The 10,894-nt window shown below is 38.8% G+C and overlaps 1 pseudogene; it reads right to left on the bottom strand.

The window, feature by feature from the left end:
• Positions 1-4,198: 4,198 nt before the first annotated feature.
• LOC118661079 lies at positions 4,199-4,388 on the bottom strand (annotated as a pseudogene).
• Between the last annotated feature and the right edge of the window lie 6,506 nt (positions 4,389-10,894).

Genomic DNA, 10,894 nt, shown 5'->3' on the forward strand with positions numbered 1-10,894 from the left:
ATGTCCGGTCACTATGATGTGCACTGACCACCAGGGGGCAGATGCTTAACGCTGGAGCTGCTCTCTGGTGGTCAGTGTGCTCCCACAGGGGGAATGTTACTCAACCAGAAGCTAGGCTCATGGCTGGCAAGCACAACGACAGGTGGCAGGAGCTTCTCCCGCTCCGCGGCAGCGCTAAGGACTGGTCCTGGATTGCGAGAGGGCACAGGCTAGGCTGACGGGTCCCCCCTGTGCACTAATTTCATGCATCGGGCCTCTGGTCTATAAATATAATAAAAGCCTAAACGACCATTAAGGCGGAACAACTGGAATGACTGGAATGACTGGTTGCTATGATGTGCACTGAACAGGCAGGCAGGCAAGCAGTTAGGGGCAAGCAGGCAGGCCAGCGAGGGGTTCCGGATTGCAAGAGGGCACAGCCGGGCTGACGGATCTCCCCTTGCACAAATTTCATGCACCAGGCCTCTAGTCTATATATATAAAAGCCTAAGTGACTGAACAACCAAATGACCAGTTGCTATGATGTGCACTGACTACTGGGGGTAGACGCTCAATGCAGGAGCTGCCCCCTGGTGGTCAGTGCATTCTCACAGCCAACCTCCTGTGACCCCTTCCCCTACCGGCCAACCTCCCACAGCCCCGATTGGCCCTGATCGACCCCTATCGGCCCTGACTGCCAGCCAGGCTGAGGGACCCCACCAAATTCGTGCACTGGGTCTCTAGTTATTTTATAAGGAGGAAGGCTATGTTTACCAAAAGAGGTAGATATCAAGTTGAGGAACGCTATAAGAGCTTTTATCCAAGGGAGATTAAAGCTTCTGAAAAGTTAGCAAGTTGAGTTTTAATTGTACCATTGGTACATTTCACCAAACAGAAGACTGAGAGTGATAAAGACAATAAAAATGCTGTAGAATAGGCTAAATGCTACAAATGGATTGCATTATTTGTTCACTGAAATGATTCCCGTAGTCACTGTGTAACTCAGAGGGAATTTCCCAATTCAGAGTTATTTTTCTAACAAATATTTATCTATTATTATGGCTGTCACTCCCCTAAGGAAAGCCTCAAGCTCAATGAGAGAACATACGACTCATAATGAACTCACATTTGGATCCGTGAAATGGGGGCATTTGGATCCTCATATGGACCTAAAGGGAGTGGGAAATGTCCCTGGGATCCATGGAGTGGTTTTCCATGGGAATCTGCCATTCACTTTATCATCTACAGTGAGAGAAGGTTTTCAGTAACATTGTTTATTTCAATAAATCATCTTTAAGGACCCCAATGCATTAGTATATGCACATTTTGAAGTAAGGCAATTGAGCCCATAAAGGTAAGATTGGTTTCCCATTGGGTCTAAGCCGTATTTGTTTGTCTGGATTAAAGGTTCCCCTTTTTTGTTGCCATATCTTCTTAAAGTATTTGGAACTGTAAAAGAGACTTTTACTGGTTTATCAGGAAGCAAAGGACATTCTCAGGTCTGGATAATTTGATTGCTAAGTGCTGCTTACTTAGCTGCAGCATCAGCTAAATCATTTCCGTTTGCTTTTCCATGACGGTGGCTTTAAAATGTCCTGGAATTTTGATAATTGCCAGTTGTTTTGCTTGCAGTAGGGCATCTAATGATATTACAACCTGTTTTCCATTTTTTGTTTTGTTTTGTTAATCCTCACCCAAGGATATTTTCCCACTGATTTTTAGAGAGAGTGGAAGGGAAGGGGAGAGACACAGAGAGAGAAACATCAATGTGAGAGAGACACATCAATTGAGTGCCTCCTGCATGGACCCCAACTAGGGTCAGGAATCGAGCCTGCAATCTAGGCACGTGCCCTTGACTGGAATTGAACCTGAGTCTTTCAGTCTGTAGGTTGACGCTTTATCCACTGAGTCAAACTGGCTCTGGCCTGTTTTCCATTTTTATAGACTGCCTTCAGACAGTTAAGGAAACTTGTTGCTTCCACAACATTCCAAAGTTTTGTGTTACACCAAAGGCATAGCTATGACTATCAGTGTAAACATTGGCTACTTGAACTTTGGTCAATGAACAAACTCGAGTAAGAGCAATTAATTTGGTCTGTTGGGCAGACTTCTAGTTTTAGGTAAATAAGAACTTTTAGTTACATCCACCATGGAAGTTACTACATATCCAGCTTGGTAATGTCTTTGTTTGTCTTTGAGATAAGATCCATCTATAAACAAAATTAAGTCAGCATTATCAATAGGAGTTTCCTATAAATCATTCCTAGGAGCAAGAAGGTAGTTTGTAGTAAGTAAAATGCAATAATGGGTGTCTTCATTCCGTGAAAAAGGCAGTAAAGTTGCTGGGTTAAGACTGTTACATTGAGCTGAGGTAATATTAAGTGCAGAAAGCAGGAGTACTTCATAAGCAGCCAGGTACTGACCAAGAATGCAGAGTATGGTAGAGTTTAGCAAAGATTAAACAGAATGAGAAACATAAATGGTTAAAGGAGAACCCATAACTATGTCCTCTGTTTGTTTGCACAACATGGCTATAGCAGAAGTGGCCCTAATACAGGGAAGGGGACCTTTTGCTACTGAGTCTAATTGTTGGCTATACTATTCTATAGGCCTATGATGATCTCCATGTTTCTGAGTTAGAAGTTCTAAAGCATTCCTTTATTTTCCTGCGTGAAAAGGAAGAAAGAAAGTTTATGATTAGGGTGTCCCAAAGTGGGAGTTTTAGATACTTATTCCTTTAGATCTTTTACAGTTTATTTCCCTTCAGGGTTCCATTGGGTTGGATCAGGTTGATCTGATTTTAATAAGACATATAGAGGTTGAGACATTAATGACAAATTTGGAGCCCAATTGTGACAGTATCCAATCTTACAGTTACCCTAATCTGTTTCTTTGTCCTTGGAAGAGGAAAGCATAGGATTCCTCTAAGTATTTCAGGGTTAATTAGTAGCTCATCATTAGATATAAGGTGGGCAAAGGTATTTTACTTTGGGCAAAAAGAATTGAAGCTTGTCCTCTGAGACCATATATCCTTTTACAGCTAAGTGTTGTAATAGATAATTGTGTTCTTTTGGGAGTCTAGTAATGTCTTAGAGCATAAAAATAAATCATCCATTATATTAGCATGGGATTTCTGGGAAAATCAACATAATTTAAATCAGCCTTTAGTATCTGAAAGAAATAGGTGGGACTCTCTGGGACATTACAGTCCAAGTAAATTGGTAATCTTCCTTCGTAAAAGCAAAGAGAAATTGACTGTTTTTTTCTATAGGAAGACTGAAAAAGGCACTGCATAAATCTATTGCTAAAAATATTGGCAGTCCACAGAATGGCTAGTAATAGATATGTGGGTTTGGAACCACAGGATGTATGGAAATAGTGATTTTATTTATAGGCCTGAGATTTTGTATAAATCTTTTTCCTTTTCCATTGGGTTTCTTTACTGGGAAGGTAGGAGAATTGCAGGGGCTTGTACATGGAATTATAAACCCCCTTTCAAAGTAATCCTATATAATAAAAGCCTAATACATTAAGTGTCTGGTTGTCCATTCAACCAATCAAAGCATAGTATGCTAATGATATGCTGAGGCCGCTCAACCGCTCTCTATGACATGCACTGACCACCAGGGGGCAGACGTTCAGGCCAGTATGTTAGCTTGCTGCTGGGGTCCAGCCGATAGGGACTGAGCAAGATGGGCCAGACAAGCCCTAGATCCTTCCCATGGTTCCTCTCAAGCTGGCCAACCTCCCGCGTCCCTTCCTGGCCCCGATCATGCACCAGTGGGGTCCCTCAGCCTGGTCTGCACCCTCTTGCAATTTAGGACCTCTCGGGGGATGTCGGAGAGCTGGTTTTGACCTGACCCTGCAGGCCAGGCCGAGGGACCCCACTAGTGCATTAATTTGTGCACCAGGCCTCTAGTCTTATATAGTGGGCTTAATTCCAGCTAGTGCATCAGGTCTTAAAGGATATTGGTGAATATTAGGCAGAGGTAAAGTATTGTCAATGATGATTTTGATAAGAGTGGCTGACTTGATCTTCCCATATCTGTACTGAAAAGATTCCAGAGTTCCATAGGAACATCCTGCAGCAAATGTTCAGTCTCAAGATTAGTTTTCTCTTGTCAAAGTTCCATTAAAGTTATGATTTGCTCCGTTGGTTCAGCATCTATTTCATTTAGTTCTGAAATACATTTCTCCCTTCTTAGAAAAAAATATGTGGGCATATCATGGGTTTCAAGAAAGACCACCTTATCAGATGAACTGTGGCAGATTTGACTAGCAAAAGTGTATATATTGTCCTGTAACATTCCCTAGCTGAAAGGGAATAAGTTCTAATTTTTTTTTTAAATTAGCAATAATTGCACCTTAGATAAACCTCATTGGCTATGATACTGCCACTGCACAAAGTTAATAATAAGTTCTGATTTAAAAACACATTGGTTGATTGGATATTTCTACCATTTGTACAGAAGTTTTACTCTGAGCGAGAGGACAACTTCATTAGGCAGGGTCAGGAACAGATAAAGTAGCCCCAGTATTTATGAGGGCCTGAGTAGTTTCCCCTTTTATGGTAATTTCAATTTCTCAGAAAGTATTGGAAAGGAGAAGGGGAAATCCCTCTTGCAATCCTTGGAGCAGCCCAATGCTTGCTTCTGTCTCCTTTCTTACTCCAAATCCCATTTCAATTTTCTACAATCCGCCTTAGGATGACCTGACGTTTTTACAGTAAAAGCAGACCCTACTTTCCTCTCATTGAAAAGGCCTTTGAAGAGGTCTGACCCGATTTCATCCATAGTTTCCTTATTTGTTAAAATGGGGAACTCTCTGTGGAGAGTACAGAACAAGAAAACCCTGAGACAGAATAACTCCTACAAATTCCAGAAAACCAATATGAGGCAACCTGGGGCCTGTGTGTTCTCTCAGTTACAGGGTTTATATTGTGGATGCAAAAGGGGTTCTGTCCTAAGTAACCTCTCAGGGTGACCTGATCATAAATTCCTAATGGGCAGGACATGGCGGGTAGTCACGCCCCTGGCATATAACTTCTTTAGTAAAAGGTTTATCTTTGCCTTAAGCAAGCCTTGTCCTTTTCTTCCTGTGCATCTAAGTTTACACATTTCTGAAGTGCCCCTGTTAGGCCCCTCCGTGTAATACCTGCCACTCTTTCAAACCCCTCCTAAAGCTTGGCCACTGTCAAGAGCACACAATCTCAACTAATCTGTAATCCAATCTCCACCTTGCTCTCTTCCACTTTCAGGCAATCTTGCTCCATCAAAGCAACTGCAAACTGTTATTCTCTGAAGCATTTTTCTCACTCTGTTGAGATCTTGCCTTCTAGCATATCCTCTGTTTTCACAGATAAATTGTTATAAAAGTTCTCTACAGGTTTGGGCTCTTGCGTCAGCATTAAATAAATATTTAGTATACTATACAATGGAGCTTTGGGTTTACTTTGCATTTTATTTGGACTAAAAGTTTAAACGTGAATGTTCTTGTTCTTTTTACTCTCTTTTTCATAAATACCTTTTTCAAAGTTTTATTACTAATTATATTTTCTATGGGGCAATATGGCAAGGGCTTTCTCAGGAAACTCAAGTAGCTGCTGGTCTAGAGCAGGGGACCTACTAGTACATCTCGAGGCCAAATCTGGACCCACTGCTGTATTTGTAAATAGAGTTCTATCAGAGCGCAGACCACTCTCATTTGTTTGAGTGTTATCTGGTGCTGCTGTTGTGCTTTGGTGATAGCGTTGAGTAGTTGTGCCAGAGAATGTAAAGCCTGCAGAGCTTAAAATATGTAGTCTGACCCTTAACAGACAAGTTCACCAGGCAGGGTGAGGATGTGAAATGAAGAAAATTAAGCTAGTTCTATACTCTTTTAGTGGATCCCCGACACGTTTATTCCTTTCCACGTCTGTCCCTCCATCCTCTCCCAAGAATACTTAAGATGGAACTCTTCTTCCCTGTGCTTCTTCACTTTTCTAGGAAAGAGAATCTGATGGGTCACATACCTGATTACATTTATTATGTGTGACTAACCCCTCTTAGGAGCAATTTTGTTACAAAAAAGAGGAAATTTTATTCAATAAAGTGAGTCATTTAATAGCAGAACTTCAGACTTTTTGGCATCTGGGCCAGAACAATTTTTAAAGCATCAAGATTTTGTGTACCCTGGTTGGGGAGCTCAGTTGGTTAGAGCATTGTCCCGATACACCGAGGTTGCAATTTCAATTCCCGGTCAGGGAACATACAAGAATCAACCAATGAATCCATAAATAAGTGGAACGGCAAATCGATGTCTCTCTCTCTCTCTCTCAAATCAATAATGATAAAAATCTTTATATGCTCAGGTAAGTAAACTGTCATTTCACTTCACTGATCAAGTTTGTTTCAACATGATTGTTATGTGTGTGTGTGTGTGTGTGTGTGTGTGTGTGTACCTATTGTATGTATCTTTATCTCTGTAAGTATATAATTTATCTATCTATCTATCTATCTATCTATCTATCTATCATCTATCTATCTATATCTATCATCATCATCTATCATCTATCTATTTCAGTTCATATTCCTACTTACTCAATCACTCTTTCCCATGCATCTGAGAACTGGCTTGTCAGTGTTTTTAGTTGTAGAGATTTGGTTTATAACCAAAGTACTATACACTATAGAGGTCAATAATGTAGTTAATATGGTTATGGTAATTTTATATCATCATCATCATCATCATCATCATCATCATCATCATCATCATCATCATCATCTATGTGTTATTTAGATCCCAAATAAGCAGAAATTTGTAACAGCTCCAAGTATTTAATATATATATTTTATTTAACTCCGACAATAACTCTTGAGGAGGACATTATTTTTATGAGCCTCCTATTTTACAAATGAAAAAGTTGAGATTCTAAGAAGTTAAGTAACTTGCTCAAGGCTACAGGGCTGTTAAGTGGAGGAGTCAGAATTAAATCCTAGGAAGTCTGGCTCTCAAGTCCCTCCTGATAGGCATTGTGCTGTGTTACTCACAGACAGATATGTTCAAGATTAATGTTTGCTTACAAAATTTGCATTAAGGTGTTCTTTTGAGTAATTATTTCCTTCAAGAAACTTAAAACAAAATTTAATTTACATAAATTAAATAAAAAGTGTTAGAGATAATCTATTTTATAAAGAGTATTATATTTATAAAATAAATACTGGTCTTCTTTACACACTGAGTTATTTTTCTTTTTCCAATTTTCATCCTTCTATTTTTGATTTACACATGCACCATCTTAATGAAATCCAGAAAAAGAAAATAACCCAAAAGTCGGTGTACCTTTGCCAAGGTTAAAATGAATGGCTCTGGGTGTTATCTGTTGAAAGACACAGGAATTTATTGCTCTTCTTCTGGCTGCTTCCTTATCTCTCAGAGAACCTCATAAGTTGGAAATCTACACAGGTACCTCAGAATTGTATGTTGAGTCATATGCTGAGCTTTTCTCAGTATTGTCCTTCAGCCAAAAAGAATATTGAGTGCTGCCTAAGGATGCAACATGGCCGAGTGAGAAAAATATTGGATTTGCTCTCTCAAATCTTGGGTTCAAAATCAGATTCCATCAATTACTAGCTTTATAACCTTGCGTAAATCACCTAACATCTGAGTTTTAGTCAACCTACTGGAGAATAAGGATGATAATACCTATACCAGATAATTATTTCTGAGGATTTAATTATAGAGCAAATGAAAGTGTGTTAATTTAATAAGCTTTAACTTGCATTTTATTCTCCTTTTAGGGCCTTGATGTGAAGAGCACATACATTTCAAATGAATTTGGGTGTTTAAAATACAATCTATATAGCTCATGATTTTTCTTGTATTAATTAACTTCAATATATATTCTTTTTTAAAAAAAATATATTTTATTGATTTTTCACTGAGAGGAAGGGAGAGGGACTGAGAGCTAGAAACATCCGTGAGAGAGAGAAACATCGACTAGCTGCCTCCTGCACACTCCCCACTGAGGATGTGCCCGCAACTAAGGTACATGCCCCTGACCGGAATTGAACCTGGGACCCTTCAGTTCGCAGGCCGATGCTCTATCCACTGAGCCAAACTGGTTAGGGCTTCAAAATATATTCTTGCTTTACTTCACTTAAATATATATTTTAGCAGTATCATGCCACACCTGTGAAAGTGAAAGCGATGAGAAAAATCAAACTGCTTCCATGAGAAGTTTTGTTCAGAATAACAGGCCTTAGGCCCTGTAAACTCCAGGTGAAAGACCGTTACAAATATATTTTTCCTCGTTCCTCATGGGCAATGAAGAAACCAATCTCTGTTTCAAAACAGTCATGTGTAATGTTGTCTTTCTCGTCTATGTAACTCGTATGACTCAAGTGGGAGATATTTTAGATATGATCCCAAATGATAGGATTCTTTAGAAACTTATGAGAGCTTAATTTTGATGACAACTTCCTAAGAAATTAAGGTGGCAAATCTGTTTGCAAGAAAGCATTTTAGATGACTAGACTGCTGGTTCTCTGCGTTGTGTACTGGTATGTTCATGGGCACTTCGTTTGGGGAGTAGCAGGGGGTTAAGAACAATTTCACTTTCACCAGTACTTGTGAAAATAAGGAAAGACAATCAATGCCTAATGACCACAGATTCACAGGCTAACAGCTTGCCACAAAATATTCTGACGTAATATCGTCTTTGAAACTGGGTAGCCCTCTGAGGTGCTCCAATAAAGCGGAGTCATGGAGAAATATGCAAATGGTGTATCTGTGTGGTAACCAAAGAGTTAATAGAGGTTACAGCTAGTCATTCAGGAAGAAGCCTTTCTAGAATCTGCCAGCTAGTCCCCTTGGGGTCTTGAAGCTTCACGGGGTTTCTACTGTTGTTAATTCCTACTGAGCTTATCATAGAAAAAAAAAAGTCTAGTTGTTGATTTAGCAGTGCAACTCTATAGTTCAGGAAATCTTTGTTGTTGGACAGAAGCAGGACATTTGTAGCTAATAATTTTCCTAATAGCTTACTGTGCCAGTTGGGAGGCATTACAAAGCTAAACTGGGAGAGCTTTCAAAGAGCAAATGACTTTTTTTCAGGGAGAGCTATGATTGTGTGTGTCTACCGCTAACGTCTCTACAATTAACAGGTATATTCCAGAGATGCTAAAATATTAACCTTATACCTTTTTTGCTGGGAGCTATAGTAATTTGTAACCATATCTTTTTCAGGAATTTGTTTGCATCCAAAAATGGGCACCTCCCAATCAGTTATTACATTTCTTGTAATCAGGAGATGAAGAAGTCTGAAATGTTTCCTCTTAGAATTAGCCAAAATACTGAAAGCCCACGAGAGAAAATTTAGGACAGTAATCTCTGTCTTAAGGATGGCTCCACAAAGAATGAGATCATCTTGGCTCATGTTAGACTTAGTAACTCAATTCCCAGCCTTGGATATTTCAGATATTCCTTGTGTCCTATCTATTTTTATAGTATAAAAGTGATTTTTTGGAACGATGTATATTGCCTTTGCAGGTATTCCTGCCAGGCAATTCTTTGTCTTTCCATAAATTTTAAGGGACTATAGAAACAGTTTAACAAATTTAATAAACAGACTTTATATGGAAATAATTTTATGATTTGTAGTGAGTTAAAGTTTATCTTAAAAAGTTCTGTTTTAGGTTTGCAAAGCAAACTAATCATTGGGTAATTTAACAGCCCATGGTGTGATAATTTAAATAAAAACTCTATAATAAAAACAGACATGTAGATCAATGGAACAGACTAGAGAGGCCAGAAATAAACCCATGTTTTTAGGTTAATTAATATTTGACAAAGGAGGTAAGATCTTACATAGGGGTAAAGATAGTCTATTCAATAAAACAGTGTTGGGAAAATTGGAAAGATACATGCAGAAAGTGAAACTAGACAACCTCCTTGCACCATACACAAGAATGAACTCAAATTGAATTAAAGACTTAAGTGTTAGACTTAAAACCATAAAAAATCCTAGAAGAAAATATAGGCAGCAAAATCTCAGACATTCCTCATAGCAATATTTTTTTTCTGCTAAATCTCCTTGAGCAAGGGGAACAAAAGAAAAAAAATCAAACTAAAAATTTTTTGCACAGCAAAGGAAACAATCAACAAAATGAAAAGACAACCCACTGAATGGGAGAAGATACTCATCAATGATGCATGAGATAAGAAATTACTATCCAAAATTTATAAAGATCTTATAAAACTCAGAAAACAAACAATCTAATTAAGGAATGGACAAAGAACTTGAATAGACACTTCTCCAAAGAGGACATACAGATGGCCAATAGACATATGAAAAGATGCTCAATGTCATTAATCAGCAGAGAAATGTGAATTAAAACCACAATGAGATATCACCTCACACCTGTCAGCAAGGATGTGGAGCAAAAGAAGCCCTTGTGCACTCTGGTGGGAATGCAGATTGGTGCAGCCACTGTGGAAAGCAGTATGAAGTTACCTCAAAAAATTAAAAATGGAGCTGCCTTGTGACCCAGTGATTCCACTGCTGGGAATATATCTGAAGAAACCTGAAATACTAATTTGAAAGAATACATGCACCTTTATGTTAATTGCAATGTTATTTACAAAAGCCTAGGTTTGTAAGCAGCCCAAATGCCTATCAGTAGATGAGTGGATACAAAAACTGTGGTACATAATAGAATACCACTTGGCCATAAAAATGAAGGAAATTTTACCCTTTGTGACAGCATGGATGGATCTGGAGAGTACTGTGCTAAGTGAAATAAGTCAGTAAGAGAAAGACAAGTACCATATAATTTCACTTATATGTGGAATCTAATGAATAAAATAAACTAACAACATAGAAACAGACTCATAGATACAGAGAACAGACTGACAGCTTTCAGAGGAGAAGGGAGTTGGG

Source organism: Myotis myotis, unplaced genomic scaffold (assembly GCF_014108235.1).
Source record: "Myotis myotis isolate mMyoMyo1 unplaced genomic scaffold, mMyoMyo1.p scaffold_m19_p_1, whole genome shotgun sequence".
NCBI lineage: Eukaryota > Metazoa > Chordata > Mammalia > Chiroptera > Vespertilionidae > Myotis > Myotis myotis.